This window comes from Podarcis raffonei, chromosome Z, assembly GCF_027172205.1.
Source record: "Podarcis raffonei isolate rPodRaf1 chromosome Z, rPodRaf1.pri, whole genome shotgun sequence".
In the NCBI taxonomy this organism is placed as follows: Eukaryota; Metazoa; Chordata; class Lepidosauria; order Squamata; family Lacertidae; genus Podarcis; species Podarcis raffonei.
In genome coordinates this window covers 737072-743570 of record NC_070621.1, presented here as the reverse complement: position 1 = coordinate 743570, position 6499 = coordinate 737072, and positions in this window count along the sequence as shown.

Below are 6499 nucleotides of genomic sequence, written 5' to 3'. Positions count from 1 at the left end.
CGGCGCCGGTTCAGCTTTGCTTTGAGAAATAAAGGTGATTGGTCCAAGCAGAATCTGACTCTGGGTGTTTTTGTGGGTTGGGGGGCAGACCCCTAAGTGACCCCTGCCGCACGCATCCTCTGCCCCACACCTCTGCCCCATATCCAGTGCTGGTTCAGCTTTTGCTTTGAGGAATAAATAGAATTGGTCCAAGCAGAAAAGGACTCTGGGTGTTTTTGTGGGTTGGGGGGCAGACCCCAATGTGTGGGGCGGGGTGGAAGGGCAGGGTGGGGGGTCCGAGGTTGCAGCTCTAAGTTGTCGCCCCATGGAGATAAGGGGTGGGGATGGGGGGTTTGGGGGGTGCCATTGCCCCGCCTGGCTCGCTGGCCTGCCCCCTAAGTGGCCCCTGCCCCACACGCATGCTCTGCCCCACAGCTCTGCCCCACACACCCTGCCCCACATCCAGAACTTCACCTTCCGGCGCCGGTTCAGCTTTGCTTTGAGAAATAAAGGTGATTGGTCCAAGCAGAATCTGACTCTGGGTGTTTTTGTGAGTTGGGGGGCAGACCCCTAAGTGACCCCTGCCACACCCATGCTCTGCCCCACACCTCTGCCCCATATCCAGTGCTGGTTCAGCTTTTGCTTTGAGGAATAAATAGAATTGGTCCAAGCAGAATCTGACTCTGGGTGTTTTTGTGGGTTGGGGGGCAGACCCCTAAGTGACCCCTGCCGCACGCATGCTCCGCCCCACACCTCTGCCCCATATCCAGTGCTGGTTCAGCTTTTGCTTTGAGGAATAAATAGAATTGGTCCAAGCAGAAAAGGACTCTGGGTGTTTTTGTGGGTTGGGGGGTGACCCCAATGTGTGGGGCAGGGTGGAGGGTCCGAGGTTGCAGCTCTAGGTTGTCGCCCCATGGGGATCGGGGTGGGAATGGAGGATTATGGGGGGCGCTTGCAGCTCTCCCCTTCCGTTGCCCCATAGAAATTCTCCCCTTCTATCAGCCCCACATATATGGGTCAGTCTCGATGGTAATTGGGGGTCCCATTGCCCCTTTCCCCCCTTCTCTCAGCCCCACATATGGGTCAGTCTAGAGGACCATTGGGGGTCCAATTGCCCCTCTCCCCTTCCATCGCCCCATAGAAACTTGGACCTCCTTGCTCCTCTTCCCTTCCATTGCCCCATAGAAATCTGGACCATTGTGGGGGTCCCATTGCCCCATGGAACCTTGGGCCCCCTTGCACTTCTCCCCTCCTATCAGCCCCACATATGTGGGTCGCTCTAGAGGACCATTGGAGGGGTCCCATTGCCCCTCTCCCCTTCCATTGCCCCATGGACCCTTCCGCCCCATTGCCCCTCTCCCCTTCTATCAGCCCCACATCTAGGTGGGTCTAGAGGACCCTTGGGCCCCCTTGCCCCTCTTCCCTTCCATTGCCCTATGGACCCTTCCACCCCATTGCCCCTCTCCCCTCCTTTCAGCCCCACATATATGGGTCAGTCTTGATGGTAATTGGGGGTCCCATTGCCCCTTTCCCCCCTTCTCTCAGCCCCACATATGGGTCGGTCTAGAGGACCATTGGGGGGTCCCATTGCCCCTCTCCCCTTCCATCGCCCCATAGAAACTTGGACCTCCTTGCTCCTCTTCCCTTCCATTGCCCCATAGAAATCTGGACCATTGTGGGGGTCCCATTGCCCCATGGAACCTTGGGCCCCCTTGCACTTCTCCCCTCCTATCAGCCCCACATATGTGGGTCGCTCTAGAGGACCATTGGGGGTCGAATTGCCCCTCTCCCCATCTATCAGCCCCATGGAAGCTTGGACCTCCTTGCCCCTCTCCCCTCCTCTCAGCCCCACATATGTGGGTCAGTCTACCGGACCATTGTGGGGTCCCATAGCCCCTCTTTCCCTCCTCTCAGCCCCACATGTGAGTCAGTCTAGATGATAATTGGGGGTCCCATTACACCTCCCCTCTTCCATTACCCCATAGAAACTTGGACCTCCTTGTCCCTCTCCCCTCCTCTCAGCCCCACATATGTGGGTCAGTCTAGAGGACAATTGGGGGTCGAATTGCCCCTCTCCCCATCTATCAGCCCCATAGAAACCTGGACCTCCTTTGCCCCATAGAAACCTGGACCTCCTTGCCCCTCTCCCCTCCTCTCAGCCCCACATCTGGGTTCGTCTAGAGCACCATTGGGGGGTCCCACTGCCCCTCTGCCCTCCAAAATGTGGGTTGGGAACTGTAGGCCCCATTGGGCCCCCTTGCACTTCTCCCCTCCTATCAGCCCCACATATGTGGGTCACTCTAGAGAACCATTGGGGGGTCCCATTGCCCCTATCCCCTTCCATTGCCCCATAGAAACCTGGACCATTGTGGGGGTCCCATTGCACCTCTTCCATTGCCCCATGGAACCATGGGCCCCATTGCCCCTCTCCCCTTCCATCGCCCCATGGAACCGTGGGCCCCATTGCCCCTCTTCCCTTCCATCGCCCCATGGAACCTTGGGCCCCCTTGCACTTCTCCCCTCCTATCAGCCCCACATATGTGGGTCGCTCTAGAGAACCATTGGGGGGTCCCATTGCCCCTATCCCCTTCCATTGCCCCATAGAAACCTGGACCATTGTGGGGGTCCCATTGCACCTCTTCCATTGCCCCATGGAACCATGGGCCCCATTGCCCCTCTCCCCTTCCATCGCCCCATGGAACCGTGGGCCCCATTGCCCCTCTTCCCTTCCATCGCCCCATGGAACCTTGGGCCCCCTTGCACTTCTCCCCTCCTATCTGCCCCAAATATGTGGGTCGCTCTAGAGAACCATTGGGGGGTCCCATTGCCCCTATCCCCTTCCATTGCCCCATAGAAACCTGGACCATTGGGGTCCCATTGCACCTCTTCCATTGCCCCATGGAACCATGGGCCCCATTGCCCCTCTCCCCTTCCATCGCCCCATGGAACCGTGGGCCCCATTGCCCCTCTTCCCTTCCATCGCCCCATGGAACCTTGGGCCCCCTTGCACTTCTCCCCTCCTATCAGCCCCACATATGTGGGTCGCTCTAGAGAACCATTGGGGGGTCCCATTGCCACTCTCCCCTTCCATCGCCCCATGGATCCTTTGGCCCCATTGCCTCTCTCCCCTTCCATCACCCCATGGACCCTTCTGCCCCATTGCCCCTCTCCCCTCCTATCAGCCCCACATCTGGGTTCATCTAGAGGACCATTGGGCCCCCTTGCCCCTCTTTCCTTCCATTGCCGCATGGAATTTGGGTCCCCTTGCACTTCTCCCCTCCTATCAGCCCCACATATGTGGGTCGCTCTAGAGGACTATTGGGGGGTCCCACTGCCCCTCTTCCCTTCCATTGCCCCATGGAACCTTGGACCTCCTTGCCCCTCTCCCCTCCTATCAGCCCCACATATGGGGGTCAGTCTAGAGGACAATTGGGGGTAGAATTGCCCCTCTCCCCTTCCATTGCCCTATGGACCCTTCTGCCCCATTGCCTCTCTCCTCTCCTATCTGCCCCACATCTGGGTTGGGCTAGAGGACCATTGGGGGGTCCCACTGCCCCTCTGCCCCCCAAAATGTGGGTTGGGAACTGTAGGCCCCATTGGGCCCCCTTGCACCTCTCCCCTCCTATCAGCCCCACATATGTGGGTCGCTCTAGAGGACCATTGGGGGGGTCCCATTGCACATCTCCCCTTCTATCAGCCCCACATCTAGGTGGGTCTAGAGGACCCTTGGGCCCCCTTGCCCCTCTCCCCTTCCATTGCCCCATAGAAACCTGGACCATTGTGGGGGTCCCATTGCACCTCTTCCATTGCCCCATGGAACCGTGGGTCCCATTGCCCCTCTCCCCTTCCATCGCCCCATGGACCCTTCCGCCCCATTGCCCCTCTCCCCTCCTATCAGCCCCACATCTAGGTGGGTCTAGAGGACCCTTGGGCCCCCTTGCCCCTCTCCCCTTCCATTGCCCCATAGAAACCTGGACCATTGTGGGGGTCCCATTGCACCTCTTCCATTGCCCCATGGAACCATGGGCCCCATTGCCCCTCTCTCCTTCCATCGCCCCATGGAACCGTGGGCCCCATTGCACCTCACCCCTCGGAGGACCCTTGGCCCCATTGATCCTCTCCCCTTCTATTGCCCCATGGACCCTTGGGCCCCATTGCCCCTCTCCCCTTCCATCGCCCCATGGAACCATGGGCCCCCTTGCCCCTCTCCCCTTCCATTGCCCCATAGAAACCTGGACCATTGTGAGGGTCCCATTGCACCTCTTCCATTGCCCCATGGAACCATGGGCCCCATTGCCCCTCTCTCCTTCCATCGCCCCATGGAACCGTGGGCCCCATTGCCCCTCTCCCCTTCCATCGCCCCATGGACCCTTCCGCCCCATTGCCTCTCTCTCCTATCTGCCCCAAATATGTGGGTCACTCTAGAGGACCATTGGGGGGTCCCACTGCTCCTCTGCCCCCCAAAATGTGGGTTGGGAACTGTAGGCCCCATTGGGCCCCTTGCACTTCTCCCCTCCTATCAACCCCACATATGTGGGTTGCTCTAGAGGACCATTGGGGGGTCCCATTGCCCCTCTCCCCTTCCATTGCCCCATGGACCCTCCGCCCCATTGCCTCTCTCCCCTCCTATCAGCCCCACATCTGGGTTGGGCTAGAGGACCATTGGGCCCCATAGCCCCTCTCCCCTTCCATTGCCCCATGGAACCTTGGGCCCCCTTGCCGCTCTCCTATCAGCCCCACATCTGGGTTGGGCTAGAGGACCATTGGGCCTCATTGCCCCTCTTCGCTTCCATTGCCCCATGGAACCTTGGGCCCCCTTGCACTTCTCCCCTCCTATCAGCCCCACATATATGGGTCAGTCTTGATGGTAATTAGGGGCCCCATTGCCCCTTTCCCCCCTTCTCTCAGCCCCACATATGGGTCAGTCTAGAGGACCATTGGGGGGTCCCATTGCCCCTCTCCCCTTCCATTGCCCCATGGACCCTTCCGCCCCATTGCCTCTCTCCCCTCCTATCAGCCCCACATCTAGGTGGGTCTAGAGGACCCTTGGGCCCCCTTACCCCTCTCCCCTTCCATTGCCCCATAGACGCCTGGACCATTGTGGGGGTCCCATTGCACCTCTTCCATCGCCCCATGGAACCATGGGCCCCATTACCCCTCTCCCCTTCTATTGCCCCATGGAACCGTGGGCCCCATTGCCCCTCTCCCCTTCTATTGCCCCATGGATCCTTTGGCTCCCATGCCCCTCTCCCCTTCTATCAGCCCCACATATGTGGGTCGCTCTAGAGGACCATTGGAGGGGTCCCATTGCCCCTCTTCCCTTCCATTGCCCCATGGAACCTTGGGCCCCCTTGCACTTCTCCCCTCCTATCAGCCCCACATATATGGGTCAGTCTTGATGGTAATTAGGGGCCCCATTGCCCCTTTCCCCCCTTCTCTCAGCCCCACATATGGGTCAGTCTAGAGGACCCTTGGGCCCCATTGCCCCTCTTCCCTTCCATCGCCCCATGGACCCTTTGGCCCCCTTGCCCCTCTCCCCTCCTATCAGCCCCACATCTAGGTGGGTCTAGAGGACCCTTGGGCCCCCTTGCCCCTCTCCCCTTCCATTGACCCATAGAAACCTGCACCATTGTGGGGGTCCCATTGCACCTCTTCCATTGCCCCATGGAACTGTGGGCCCCATTGCCCCTCTCCCCTTCCATCACCCCATGGAACCGTGGGCCCCATTGCACTTCTCCCCTCCTATCAGCCCCACATATGTGGGTCAGTCTACAGGATCATTTTGTGCCCCATTGATCCTCTCTTCTTCCATTGCCCCATAGAAACTTGGACCTCCTTGCCCCCCTCCCCTCCTCTCAGCCCCACATATGTGGGTCAGTCTACAGGACCATTGTGGGGTCCCATAGCCCCTTTTTCCCTCCTCTCAGCCCCACATACGTCGGTCAGTCTAGAGAATAATTGGGCGGTCCCATTGCTCCTCTTCCGACTCCTATTTGCCCCACATATGTGGGTCAGTCTAGAGGACACGGGTGCCCCCTAGCCCCTCTCCCCTTCTCTCAGCCCCACATATGTGGGTCAGTCTACAGGACCATTGGGGGTCCCATTGCCCCTCTCCCCTCCAATCTGCCCCACATCTGGGCCCCCAAGCTTGGATTTCCTTGCCCCTTCCATTGCCCCATAGAAATGTGGACCTCATTGCCCCTCTCCCCTCCTATCAGCCCCACATATGTGGGTCAGTCTAGAGGACCATTGGGTGCCCCATTGCCCCTCTTTCCCCTTCTCTCAGCCCCACATATGTGGGTCAATCTAGAGGACACTTGTGGGTCCCATAGCCCCTCTCCCATCAGCCCCACATATGTGGGTCAGTCTTCCCATTGCCCCTCTCCTCTCAGCCCCACATATGTGGGTCTGTCTACAGGACCATTGGGGGGTCGAATTGCCCCTCTCCCCTTGTCTCAGCCCCACACCTATGGGTCAGTCTAGAGGACCATTGGGGGGACCCATAGCCCCTCTCCCCTCC